At 41.3% G+C, this 14,979-nt stretch overlaps 1 non-coding gene across 1 annotated transcript; it reads right to left on the minus strand.

Annotated features, from left to right (window-relative positions):
* Positions 1-817: 817 nt before the first annotated feature.
* Positions 818-924, minus strand: LOC126292495 (U6 spliceosomal RNA). The gene has a single exon (XR_007552229.1). It is a non-coding gene; the product is annotated as a U6 spliceosomal RNA (small nuclear RNA).
* Positions 925-14,979: the final 14,055 nt, after the last annotated feature.

The following is a 14,979-nucleotide window of genomic DNA, read 5'->3' on the forward strand; positions in this document are numbered from 1 at the left end:
TCTTCTTGTCCAAACTATTTATCGTCCATGATTCACTTCCATACATGGCTACACTCCATACAAATACTTTCTGAAATGACTTCCTGACACTTAAATCCATACTCGATGTTAACAAATTTCTCTTCTTCAGAAATGCTTTCCTTGCCATTGCCAGTCTACATTTTATATCCTCTCCACTTCGACCATCATCAGTTATTTTGCTCCCCAAATAGCAAAACTCCTTTACTACTTTCTGTGTCTCACTTCCTAATCTAATTCCCTCAGCATCACCCGAGTTAATTCAACTACATTCCATTATCCTCGTTTTGCTTTTGTTGATGATCACCTTATATCCTCCTTTCAAGACACTATCCATTCCGTTCAACTGCTCTTCCAAGTCCTTTGCTGTCATACGCACATGAAAACATAAACTGGAACGGCGTCTACTATATCGAATGAATGGAGTTTTCCCTCATTTACAGGGAATGTTTACAGTTTCTAAGTGAAAACACATCTTGCTGACATTTCGAAAATTCAATAATATGACCAGCAACGAAAAGAAATTTATGGTTGTCGCGGGAGTCGGATCGTCGCCTCATACACGTTCGCCTTACAAAGTTCAAACGCTAATCACTTTTTTTAAAAAAAATCACGTTGTTCATGGCATTTGTTAGGGGCGGTAGTCCCATGACACCCGTTCAAGTTCATCGTTAATCCATTCACATTTTTTTTTTTTTTTTCAGAGGGCAGCTAACGCTCTGACCGAACATGCTAAGCCACCGTGCCAGCTGTCTCGTACACGTTTGGCTTACGACGCTCGAATGCTAACCACCTGACCACTTCTGTGGAATGCTTCACGTTTTGGGGTGTCATCCTTACGCAGGAGCCACGCCAATCTTCACTGTATCGTTTCAATTTTAGTATATGTAACACCGAAGCGAGTACTTTCGCGACTTTGCTAGTCTTCTCTGTATCGTTCCAAATTTAGTATGTGTACCGCCTAAGCGAATACAGTCACTTGATCAGCATGAACTCTAACGCCCAGTACCTACGTACAGAGAAGCTCTCGGAACTGCCTGAGTAGTGCACATCACATTATGTCATTTCGATGGTCTACTAAAAGTGTACGAAGTTTGAAGTAAATCCGTGCAGTTGCATAAATCTGAATTCTTCTTCTAATATTTCGGCTGAATACCGTCCAGCCATCTTCAGAGTGAGCCGAGGTGACTGACGCTCCAGCATTTGCTCCGTCCTGTTAAAAGTCTTGGACCGCAACCACTGCGTATGCGGCCACAGATAAACAAGGCGCCAGAGACCTTCGACCATAAATATAATAGACTGGCCCTGAAGTCTTTTCGTGGCTCCAACATCTCTGGGGTAAAGTCACGTGAATGTTGGCAAAACATGGTTGTTTCGTGTTGCGCTTATGGCTGTACTCACAGCCTTTTGTCGGGGGAAATGGCATTACATTTCACGTGTAAGTGTTTCTATGATAGTGCAGATGTGTTTATTGAAATCTGCTGAAGTGACTTTTATATGTTTTTTACACTTGAAATAGAGTACCACGTAAATTAAAGCGTTGAAAGTGATGAGGCAGACTCATATTACATTTTGGAAAGTATCTGTGATAATTCGGTTACAGAAGTAAGTATAACTGTTTCTCGTTCCTACTCATAGGTTCCCTAAGGATGAAAACCGTAGGCAGCTTTGGATACAGGCCCTGAAACGGAAAAACTTTAAGTCATCTGCACATACGCGTCTTTTTGTATATACAAGTGAGATTATAATAAGGTAACAGCACCTATAGTCGACACATGAAGAGAATTTTTTCTACCTTCTAATATTATTAAATAAATGCAGGCTCCAAAATTATTTTCTGAAACTTCAAAGTCGCACCTTTCATCTAAAATATCATTTTTTTAAAACTGATAATTTAAACTTTTGTAAAAATAGTAGGAACTGAACCTTTGAAGTGCATCTAAAATTCACTTGACGCCTTCCTGAGAGACAATCTCCACTCCATCCAGATTAACAACGTAAGTGTAAACCAGATACGGCTTAAATTCGAAGGAATAGTGTGGACAGCATTTGAGGGATTTGTACCAAATAAATTAACAAAAGAGAGAGCTGATCCCCCTTGGTACACAAAACGGGCCAGAACAATGTTGCAGAAACAATGAAAAAAGCATTCCAAATTTAAATAAATGCAACATTTCCAAGTTTGTTGATCTTTTACAGAAGCTCGAAATTTAGCGCGGACTTCAATTCGAGATGCTTATAATAGTATCCACAAAGAAACTTTGTCTTGAAATCTGGAAGAAAATCCGAAGAGAGTCTCGTTGTATGTAAAATATGCTGGCGGCAACACACAATCACTGTCTTTTCTGCGCGATAGCAGTCAACATAGTATGGAAGACAGTGCTGCGAAAGCAGAGTTACTAAACACAGCCTTTCGAAATTCCTTCACCGAAGAAGCCGACGTAAATATTCCAGAATTCGAACCAAGAACAGCTGCCAACATGAGTACCTTAGAGGTAAATATCCTCTGAGCAGTGAAACAACTTAAATCACTTAATACAAGCAAGTATTCTTGTCTAGACTGTGTACCAATTAGATTCCTTTCAGACTATGTTGATGCAATAGCTCCATACTTAACGATAATATACAACCGTTCGCCGGACGAAAGATCCATACACAAAGACTGGAAAGTTCCACAGGTCACACCAATATTCAAGAAAGGTAGAAGTTGTAATCCATTAATTTACAGGACCACATCATTAACGTCGATATTCAGCAGGATTTTGGAACATATACTGTGTTCGAAGATTATAAATTACCTCGAAGAGAACGGTCTATTGACGCACAGGCAATTGACCCTAAATAACGAAAAATGTGAGGTTCTCCACATGAGCGCTGAAAGTAATCCTTTAAACTTCGGTTACACGAAAAATCAGTCAAATCTAAAGGCCGTAAATTCAACTAAATACCTGGGAATTACAATTACGAACAACTTATGTTGGAAGGAATACATAGAAAATGTTTTGGTGAAGGCTAACCAAAGACTGCGCTTTATTGGTGGGACACTTAGAAAATGTAACAGATCTACCAAAGAGAATGCCTACACCACGTTTGTCCGTCCTCTTTCAGAATACTGCTGTGTGGTGTGGGATCCTTCTCAGAAAGGATTGCGGAGTGGATCGAGAAATTTCAGAGAAGGACAGCACGTTTTGTATTATCGTGAAACAGGGGATAGAGTGTCACTGAAATAATTAAAATAAAGGTGTTTTTCGTTGCTACAGAATCTTCTCACTAACTTTCAGTCACCAATTTTCTCCTCCGAATGCGAAAATATTTTGTTCACGCCGAACTATTTGGGGAGTAACGATCATCATATTAAAACTGGGGAAATCAGAGCTTGCACGGAAAAATATAGGAGTTCGTTTTATCCGCGCGCCGTTCGAGAGTGGGATAATAGAGAATTATTGTGAGGGTGGTTCGATGAACCCTCTGCCAGGCACTTAAGTGTGATCTGCAGAGTATCGATACTGATGTAGATGTAGATGCGATAGTTATGCTGCATGAACAGCGAAAATATATTAAGCGATAAACTTTTTTCCTTTCACATTCTGTGGTGATTATCAGCGAGAAAAAAAAAAAAATGTTGTGAAGGTTTAATATTTCATGTTCGGTATGTTGCAAATCACTACGTGCTCTCATTCTCAAATACTGGATGAATAAAATACGGGTATTCACGCATCGTGGACTATACTTATTTTTCACCCCCCCCCCCCCCCCTTCCCCGATATCCTATGTTTCAGTTCAGGATATAAGCTATCTCAATTCCAAATTTCGTCCAAATTTGTCCAGTTGTTTCAGCTTCAAAGAGTATGAAACATACTAATTTTCTTTCACAGACAAAATTTCGCATCTATAATATATATAAAATTAAATTACACAATCACTGATTTTTCTTTTCTAGCCTCGTCCCTATCACAGGTGATTGACACCAAAAGATCTGTTTAATCACACCAACTCTAAGGCTTGACAACAACAATTTTAGGTTTCCAACCAAACTGGTCAGTATTACCACAATCATAGTAAATTTAAAACTCTCCCAGATAAGTATTAATTTTTAAAAATCTTGCTCAATAGTTTTTCTGTGAAAAAACACAAATTGCCTTCTGCAAATAACAGTAACGAGAACTACTACTGACATTATGCAGCGTCAGTTCAGACACAGTGGTATGGCTTTTGAAATGTGAACCACTTCATTTTCCTTTGCTATTTCGGAATTGAACAGAATTGCGGAGAAGAGGAATTTGTGGTACAACTTGACTATAAGAAGGGATCGGTTGGTGGGACATGTTCTGAGGCATCAAGGGATCACTAATTTAGTACTGGAGAGCAGGGTGGAGGGTAAAAATCGTAGAGGGAGACCAAGAGATGAGTACACTAAGCAGATTCAGAAGAATGCAGGCTGCAGTAGGTACTGGGAGACGAAGAAGCTTGCACAGGATAGAGTGGTATGGAGAGCTGTATCCAGCCCGTCTCAAGACTGAAGACCACAACAACAACAACAACAACATTTCGGAAATAATTTATTGCGTATTACACAAAGGTGGCAAAGTCATTTATTATTCAATGAACATCATACAAACACGCTGATGTCTATTTCTCAACCACTCCTAAGCAGAAATTAACAAAGTATATCCATAGAGTGGAATTTTAGGCATCTCTTTGCCTGTTTCGTTTTGCGTCATAGATATGTTAACAGAAAACTATTTATTGTTGTCTCAAGAGAAAATCTCCGTAAAGAGATGTTTCCTGTATTCTCCATTTTGGTACTTCATTTTCAGAATTCTTGAAAATTTAAAACTTCAGTAATTTTACAATATGAAGATTTTCACAAAACCTGTATGTAGCCTTATGTTCATACAACTTATGGCTATGAATCAAGTGGTCACAAATTCAGAAATATGAATTTTAAATTTTTTTGGCTTTCGCAATTACAATTTCTACAAAGGAAAAAGTGGTTTTTTATTGTTTGCACTAACAAAATAGTAGATTAAGTTCACTGATAGCTTCAGCTTTCCTTTTCAATGTATTTAGATTTCTTTTGGTGTAGTTATCAAATTTAATAAGCTCTTCAACAATATTGCAAGTAGTAGATATAGGCGGCAAAAAAGTGGTCACATCATAACAATAGCCGTTCAGATTGTTCATCACCTTCGACACCTTTTTTTTAATGTCTACAGGGTGTTACCACTGGCTACAAAAGCGTATATTGTGGGAGATAACATCGTGTATTTGACAAGTTTAAAGCAATGTAGCTAACCAGTGCCTCCTACAAAGATAGGTATCACGAGAAAAAAATGAATGCTTGTTGGCCCGGGTCCGTTTGGTCAATAATTCATTACCTATCACAGATAGTATGAAAGTAGGCGTTCCTAACTGTCACAGACTGCCTGCAAACAACTGCACGTCGGATATACTAGTTATGCTATCTGCAGGTACAGATCATATTTTCGAATGTCAGTGCAACGCCATCTTGACGGCTAGGCGGACCGTGATAATCTACACAGGTTAGGTTCACACAGCACATGTCGGATGAAAATAAATTTTTCAGGAGTGACTTATTAACTGCAAAACATCTTTTAGCAAATGTGCCATGGCAATCTGCATTCTTATTAACATAACTTGCTAATTGTTCTTAAGCTATTCTAATATATTTTTAATTGCGCTTCTATGAAAATTGTACATTGATGGATTCATTCAGTCAAGCTTTAACTGGCTTATCTTTGGGAAACAATTGCCCCCTTATTCTCCACATCCACAAAACCTTGAACTGATACTCCCATATGAACAAATGAACAGGATTTTGTCGTTTCAAATGCTATTACTCCGTGAGTATCTGAACGCTGTGTATTACACCATACTTTATTACTTTCTGCATCTCCTTGCTCTTATTGACAGAAAATGACAGTCATGTAAAATATCACCCTTCCTCTACGCTCCTCTAGCAAAGTCAAGATGCTCAAAGTACGAACAATTAAAGATGTATACCAAGTCGCAAAGTAACAATAACAACGATTTCAGAACAAACAAATACAAAAGGAATGAGAGCATTTTGTTAAAATTTGTTAAAGCTTTGCATAGATGGTGGTATGGTTCAAATGGCTCTAAGCACTATGGAACATAACACGTGGGGTCATCAGTCCCCTAGACTTAGAGCTACTTAATCCTAACTAACCTAAGGACATCACACACATCCATGCCCGAGGCAGAATTCGAACCTTCGACTGTAGCAGCTGTGCGGTTCCGGACTGAAGCGCCTAAAACCGCTCGGCCACAGCGGCCGTCAGATGGTGGTATGAAAGTTATAAATAAATGTTCAGTGATTAATTTTCAGGTTACACACTTCTCTCAACGGTCTTTCTAGAGTAGAAATCACATTATTGTTAATGTTGAAAGACTGAAGACACAGGTATCTTTTATTTTATCAAGGAGTCTGTAGCTCCTTTGCTTGTCAGTATATGAACAATGTTTCCTAATAATAGACTGACCCTTAAAAAGACTCTCTCATCCACACTTTTATATTCTATCGAACGTCACTCATAAGCCATTGCTGTATGTTAGAAAGACATGAGCATGCTAGATTCACGTCCAGTTTAGCGAACTATCAGAAAGACTAAGAAAGAGAAATAAATAAATATTTAATCTGAGCTGTTGCATGCATATACCAGAACTTTTTAATTAAATGCAGTTCGGTTGCGGCTGTCCAATGCCATCAGAACTGCTTTGCTAGAAATCATAAATAAATCACTTGTTTATAATGAATATTCAGGAAAATAATTAGGATAGTGCTAATTATCTTTTGTTATTGTTCATGGATGGTCGTTAATAATAAATCTTACGAGAGAGTAGATACTATTTTCTAAAAAGCTCTATGGTCATTCTTTTTGTACTTTTGCAACTAAAGCTTTTCTCAGTGCTAGAAAGCTCTCTGCTGCTAGGATTCAATTGTTAGTGGAAAAGAAGAAAAAAGGAAAACGACTTAACAGGGCAGTTTGGCTCTCCTTTCGCGTATCATAACTTTCCATAATGTTGAAATAAATATATGTTTAACATTCAAGGTACTAGTAACAACAACTGAAAGAAGAGGAGCGTTAAGTTTCCTAAGTACGAATAAGCCCTACTGCTATCAGAACTACATTTAACCCTTCAGTTTCTCAGCAAATAAAGAAAAAGTTAATTATCTGTCGAACGTGTAAAATTTACAAAAAAAATTTTACTTCGCAGTTTACTTCGAACATTTACGATGCCAATATCGACGAAACAACATGACAGAGGTTTACCAGGCCCAAATCTCGGAGATCAGTGCCATCTGAAGACGGAGCTGAAGACGCAGGTGTCATCCAGCGGCAAACCTAATCTTGGAATAAATAGTCCATGCTTATTGTAGTTTTCTGGCCGTTCGAACCAATGATCCACTGGATGGACTGTCACCAAGACTCACGAGCAAACGCTGCCCATAGTAGACACGCATATTAAGATAAGGTCCGTAATGAATATATTGATTTAGTCTAAATGTTTGTCACGGTTTCAAAAATTATTATATACAATGCAAATCATGTAGCAATATGAATATTATTTTATTGTGCAGCGTAGTTCATGAACCTTCTTTTTCCACAGTTTTTCCACACACATTACAAATTCACATTATACGCTTCCCTTTTCACTCGACATACAGCTACGTGATAGTTCATGGCTTTTGACATGTCAGCGGTGGTCTGTAGGATGGCGATTCGAATAAGCTCGTTCCAGAATATTCGCCTATACACGAGGGACAAAAACTGAATTTTTAACGTACCCCACAGGAAACAATCCCACGTTTCCAGGCCTGAAGAGCGTTGTAGCCAGGGTTCGTGCGATCCACTGCTGTGGCAGTTGCCGGGTTAAAAACCCGGTGCCTTCTCTGTGGAAATGGTTTACCGTCATGTTACAGTGTGAGATTGTCATTCAGCTGGGGTAACACTCTTCGTCTTGTTCTTCTGATTCAAAATAAATGATAATAAATGTTGGCAACTGGACTGAACTGGTTTCCTGTTCTTAATTTCACGCTCGTGTGTGTGTGTAATCCTGTACAATGCAAGAGGTGTAATTACGAAATTCTATCAGATAAAACACGTCACCAAGTATCTGAAATTGTATGACCTTATTTGAAGAGACCTTTACCAAAACAACCAGAAAAACTAATACTGAATGCTAAAGAAATTGTCTGTGAAATTCTTTATTGTGCAGTACAATCATCAGTGATTGTGACGTCTCATGGGGAACCCTATAAAAATTACCCTAAACCTATTCTAGACGCGTAATGTGGAATGTGAAGAAAGTACAGAACTGAGTGTATTTCTGTCGACAAAGACCGTAGCTAATACGACATTTAACTAAAATACCTAAACACGTCAATATATTTTTTGTGTTAAATATGTTAATAAAACATGTATTTTAGTATCAAAGAGTAAGTATGGAATGCAAAGACAATCTTTGTAACCATGGATATCTATCTCATATCTCATTAAGGTTAAAAGAGACTTGATTCAAAGATGGACTACTACTTTTGTCTTTGGTGTAGAAGAAATAAGCCGCTTAGCTGCTTTGACGCACTAAGTGTTTGATGTTCGTATTTTCTGTTACAATATATGGTGAAAAGTGAATTACTCCTTTTCTTATTCAAAACCTCTCCCTCCCTGTGAAAGTATGTAAATGAAAATAATTACTTAAATTAGGTTGTATAGAAGATTACCCATATGGCGTACAGGCGGCCATTACGTGGAATTTAATTAAAATATTAAATATTGGGCATCACGCTCAATTTAACATAATAAGTACTTTGAATAATGATAATAATTTTCAAGCATTAATATTTACAAAATTCATTTTATCAGAATTTTTACGAATTGCATGGATAGATTTGACTGCAGCAGGCAACAAGGCTTAAGTTTACTTCACGAAATCTTTGAGTTCGCAATTAAATTTATTTGTCATGGAAATGCTTAACTTAAAATGAACCCAGTGTGATATCAATGAAATTATTTATCGGGAGTACAAATCCTTACGCTACATAGGTGGTTATATCGCCTCTCTCTTCGCAACGGTTAATTCAAAGGGCAATAACAATAATAGTTTCATGCTACTTTTGACTATCTTTCAGCTACCCGCGAATTTGGACAGCTTAATAAAACCACTACAAGCAGAACTATACCAATTGTGCGTCCTTAGCAACCGTGATTACCGTCGGCACGTATGTAAGCCGCAATTACGAGCGTGCAGATTACAAGCGATGCCAACAGTGCATTAAATGTCCTTCACCTTTTTCCCAACAATCCCAACCACATCTTAATTAAAATCAGACGATGTTAATACCAAAGAAGAGAGAGGACGACATATGCTACAATGCAGATTATCACCGTACGTGATTTGCAGTATAAAAATGCTTCGTGAAATTACAAAATGAATTTTGAAAGTATAAACAACTAAAAATGTTTCCCAAGAAATTCCCTGTGATTCTACTTAAGCAATTGTCTAAATAAAATTCAAGTCACTGTGTGATACACACGGGGATGTAATACTGCTTAGTAGGAATGTGGCTGTCTGACAGGAAATGTTTTTTAAACTCCTCATTATCTAAACCAAACCTGATATTAATTGAAGAGCGCCGGAACAAAACCCGTTAGACCCTCTTTCGCTGTATTCGTGTGTTTGAGCTGTAGGGGGGGGGGGGGGGGGGGAGAGTAATACACTCCTGGAAATTGAAATAAGAACACCGTGAATTCATTGTCCCAGGAAGGGGAAACTTTATTGACACATTCCTGGGGTCAGATACATCACATGATCACACTGACAGAACCACAGGCACAAAGACATAGGCAACAGAGCATGCACAATGTCGGCACTAGTACAGTGTATATCCACCTTTCGCAGCAATGCAAGCTGCTATTCTCCCATGGAGACGATCGTAGAGATGCTGGATGTAGTCCTGTGGAACGGCTTGCCATGCCATTTCCACCTGCCGCCTCAGTTGGACCAGCGTTCGTGCTGGACGTGCAGACCGCGTGAGACGACGCTTCATCCAGTCCCAAACATGCTCAATGGGGGACAGATCCGGAGATCTTGCTGGCCAGGGTAGTTGACTTACACCTTCTAGAGCACGTTGGGTGGCACGGGATACATGCGGACGTGCATTGTCCTGTTGGAACAGCAAGTTCCCTTGCCGGTCTAGGAATGGTAGGACGATGGGTTCGATGACGGTTTGGATGTACCGTGCACTATTCAGTGTCCCCTCGACGATCACCAGAGGTGTACGGCCAGTGAAGGAGATCGCTCTCCACACCATGATGCCGGGTGTTGGCCCAGTGTGGCTCGGTCGTATGTAGTCCTGATTGTGGCGCTCACCTGCACGGCGCCAAACACGCATACGACCTCATTGGCACCAAGGCAGAAGCGACTCTCATCGCTGAAGACGACACGTCTCCATTCGTCCCTCCATTCACGCATGTCGCGACACCACTGGAGGCGGGTTGCACGATGTTGGGGCGTGAGCGGAAGACGTCCTAACGGTGTGCGGGACCGTAGCCCAGCTTCATGGAGACGGTTGCGAATGGTCCTCGCCGATACCCCAGGAGCAACAGTGTCCCTAATTTGCTGGGAAGTGGCGGTGCGGTCCCCTACGGCACTGCGTAGGATCCTACGGTCTTGGCGTGCATCCGTGCGTCGCTGCGGTCCGGTCCCAGGTCGACGGGCACGTGCACCTTCCGCCAACCATTGGCGGCAACATCGATGTACTGTGGAGACCTCACGCCCCACCTGTTGAGCAATTCGGCGGTACGTCCACCCGGCCTCCCGCATGCCCACTATACGCCCTCGCTCAAAGTCCGTCAACTGCACATACGGTTCACGTCCACGCTGTCGCGGCATGCTACCAGTGTTAAAGACTGCGATGGAGCTCCGTATGCCACGGCAAACTGGCTGACATTGACGGCGGCGGTGCACAAATGCTGCGCAGCTAGCGCCATTCGACGGCCAACACCGCGGTTCCTGGTGTGTCCGCTGTGCCGTGCGTGTGATCATTGCTTGTACAGCCCACACGCAGTGTCCGGAGCAAGTATGGTGGGTCTGACACACCGGTGTCAATGTGTTCTTTTTTCCATTTCCAGGAGTGTACATGCTGCCACAAAATAATTTTCAGCGCAACGCGACATCAAGTGTTTTATGGTGTGTTTCTTCTTTTTATAGCTCGTGGAGCCATTTAGAGATCACTATTTGTTACTTTCTGTATTAACAGCAAATGCCGATTTATCGGTTTTTGTTCCGGCGCTCCTCAATTCTGAAATGCAACACATAACTATGAATGATCTTTTTGTCATGACTGTGATGTAAAACTGCCTCTAACAAATTTTCATGGCGTACCTGTAGCAAAGTAAAGTCGGTACTGCTCGAAGTAATGGGAATAAAAAAAGGCTGAACAGCAATATACTAGCTAAAAGGGTAAAAGAAAACCTTGAGTAGTGAATTGTAAGAGCGTGTAACTATTCTAAGCAGATGATGTTTCCGTTTTGTTCCGCGAAGTGCAATGCAATGCGCCAACAGCGAGCGCGGTGGCGCTGTGGTTAGTACACAGGACTCGCATTCGGGAGGACGACAGTTCAAATCCGACCATCTTGATTTAGGTTTTCCGTCATTTCCCTAAATCGCTTCGGGTAACTCGCGGGATGGTTCCATTATTTCCCAATCCGATGGGACAGATGACCTCGTTGTTTGATGCCCTCCCTCAAATCAACCAACAAATCAATGCGGCAACGCACACAATCAAAAAAATAAAATCCGTAAGGAGATGATGCACAATATTGCGGTTACTGGACAATGTAAAGAGACTACTATTTAAAAACTATACTGTGGATCATGGAACTCTTTCTTTGACTATTGCAATCTGATACGTCGAGCGGCTGGCGGCAGTAGCCTTTCTTGTAGGCTCATCTTTGCTATCGGTTTCGCTTTGGCCGGCCGCGAGTCAGTTGTTAACCGCGGATTCGGTTATTTAAGTCTGCAGCGTCGAGGCACCAGGGCTCATTGTATGGTCTGTCGGCTGCGGCTACAACCAATACCGACTCAGAGGAAGGCCTCGGCGCTTGTTGATGACGTCACGTCAGCTAGGCACGGCGAACGCCAGGTCTGTTGCAGGCATACTCATAATGGTGGTGTCTCCCTCCCTGACACAGGAAAATGCGAAACTATTGGCGGTAGTTGACCAACACACATTGTTCTGAGAGATTTCTGCAATCGATTAATTGTGCAACTCATTACACTTCTTAACAAATAGTGTACTCCAGAACTTAAATTTCCACCTGTTTTAAGGATTGACATACAAAAGCAACTTCATGGTCCAGCAGCAACAGAATTCGTGCTTCTTTACCTTATTTGTAAATCTGAGGAAGCTACGTTTGTACTGGGTTGCTTTTACAAGAAACTTTGACCATATTGGTGCTGCTCTTCTTTAGGTATCTTGGTTGACTATGAGGTGAGGAGCACTGAATGTTAATGAAATATCTTGCGATTGTACAAGTTGTAGGAGGGGATGGTGGACAGAAGAAGAGGCAAAAGAGAGATGCTTGTTTTATCAAATAAAATTTGTTTATCTTATAAAGTTTCTAAAAAAAAAAAGGTTCAAATGGCTCTGAGCACTATGGGACTTAACATCTGTGGTCATCAGTCCCTTAGAACATAGAACTACTTAAACGTAACTAACCTAGGGACATCACACACATCTATGCCCGAGGCAGGATTCGAACCTGCGGCCGTAGCGGTCACGCAGTTCCAGACTGAAGCGCCTAGAGCCGCACGGCCACACCGGCCGGCTGTATAAAGTTTCTCCTTTCAGTTGCAAGATGGAATTATTTATCTTTTCTAATGTGCAAGTTTAAAAAAGTTTGAGCTCAGCAGTATTTTCGATGTATGAAGCTATTTTGTTTCCTGATTAGAATTCCTTCCGTTAAAAACGACTGTAATCTAATGACTGGCAACAGTTGGACATTTACACATGTAAATTAGTTAACATTTGTAGTGACGATGTCAAACGAAAATAAAAAAATAATTAAAAGAAACGAGTTAATTGTAAGGGGGTTGACGTAAGTTTCGATGACAAAATGAATTAAGTAAATATAGTTATTTGAATGTAAAATTTCCGAAGCTTGGAATGATGCAAAGCATCTTCTCATATTGACCTCCGCTTGTTTCGACAGGATTCAGTAATACAGAACTATGATCTTCATTTGTAGCTTTACGATAGTAAGAAAATCTTTCATGTAAATAAAACTGCAGAATCCAAAACAATACATATTGTCCAAAAGTAAGAGATTTATAGTGATAAGCACGCCCAGGCGTTTTTGCCTGCAACAGAGCTGTGCCTAGCCGTGCCTAGCTGACGCGACGTCACCAACAAGCTCCGAGGCCTCCCTTTGAGTCGGTGTTGTTACAACACGGTCGGGAGATTGGCGCTTATTTGGTGCGCATGGTCTTACTGGAGTGCTGCGACCGGAGACGGCAGAAAGGTTTTGGGTTCCGGTACGAGGAGTGGTGTTTGGCTTTTCTCGCAACGCACTGCATGTTGAGAAGAAGAGCTTGCCTGAGCGTCGTCTCGCATTAACAGTTCGCCTGGGCATATGGTGTGTTTTTGATTTAAACGGGCGCAATTGTGTGCTTATACGAGGTTAATCCCAGAAGCAAGGTCTCCTATTTTTTTACAAGTACAGAACTGTGTGTGTGGCAGTTGGTCACACTGTTATGAGGAGTGCTTCACGCGCTGTGTGTAAACGTGCTCACGCCGCGCTTGGCAGTCGTTGAGGATGGAGCTACCGCTGGATGTAACCGCCAAGTGCGAATTGCGATAAGTTATTCGGTTTTTGAACGCAAGGGGCGCTGCGCTGATTGAAACCCATCGCCAATTGCCGGAAGTGTGTGGTGAGTCGTGCACGGATGTCATAAATGTTCTAGAGAGGTGTAAAGAGGTTGCAGCTGGTCGGACCGAAATTCACGATGAACAAAGCCGCGTGGGATTAGCCGAGCGGTTTTAGGCGCTGCAGTCAGGGACTGTGCGGCTGGTCCCGGCGGAGGTTCGAGTCCTCCCTCGGGCATGGTCTGTGTGTGTTTGTTCTCAGGATAATTTAGGTTAAGTAGTGTGTAAGCTTAGGGACTGATGACCTTAGCAGTTAAGTCCCATAAGATGTCACACACACACGACGAACAAAGGAGCGGGAGACCCTCAATTTCTGAGGAGACAGTGTTGAAGGTTGAGCAAAGCAAGCGTGAAGATCGGCGGGTCACCCTGGATGATCTCTGCACGTTAGTTCCTGAGTTTCCTAGCAGGATTGAACTAGCGTAAAGTGTGCGCAAGATGAGTGCCACGCATGCTGACTGAGGGCCACATGCGGCAACGAGTTTCAGTGGAACATAATCACCCACCCACGCTGTAGTCCTTACTTGGCGCCCAGTGGCTATCACACATTCCCTCGGTTAAAGGAACTTTTGGTCGGAAATATATTCACAATATATATAAATGACCTGGTGGATGACATCGGAAGTTCACTGAGGCTTTTTGCAGATGATGCTGTGATGTATCGAGAGGTTGCAACAATGGAAAATTGTACTGAAATGCAGGAGGATCTGCAGCGAATTGACGCATGGTGCACGGAATGGCAATTGAATCTCAATGTAGACAAGTGTAATGTGATGCGAATACATAGAAAGATAGGTCCCTTATCATTTAGCTACAAAATAGCAGGTCAGCAACTGGAAGCAGTTAATTCCATAAATTATCTGGGAGTACGCATTAGGAGTGATTTAAAATGGAATGATCATATAAAGTTGATCGTCGGTAAAGCAGATGCCAGACTGAGATTCATTGGAAGAATCCTAAGGAAATGCAATCCGACAACAAAGGAAGTA

This window comes from Schistocerca gregaria, chromosome 9 (assembly GCF_023897955.1).
Source record: "Schistocerca gregaria isolate iqSchGreg1 chromosome 9, iqSchGreg1.2, whole genome shotgun sequence".
NCBI lineage: Eukaryota > Metazoa > Arthropoda > Insecta > Orthoptera > Acrididae > Schistocerca > Schistocerca gregaria.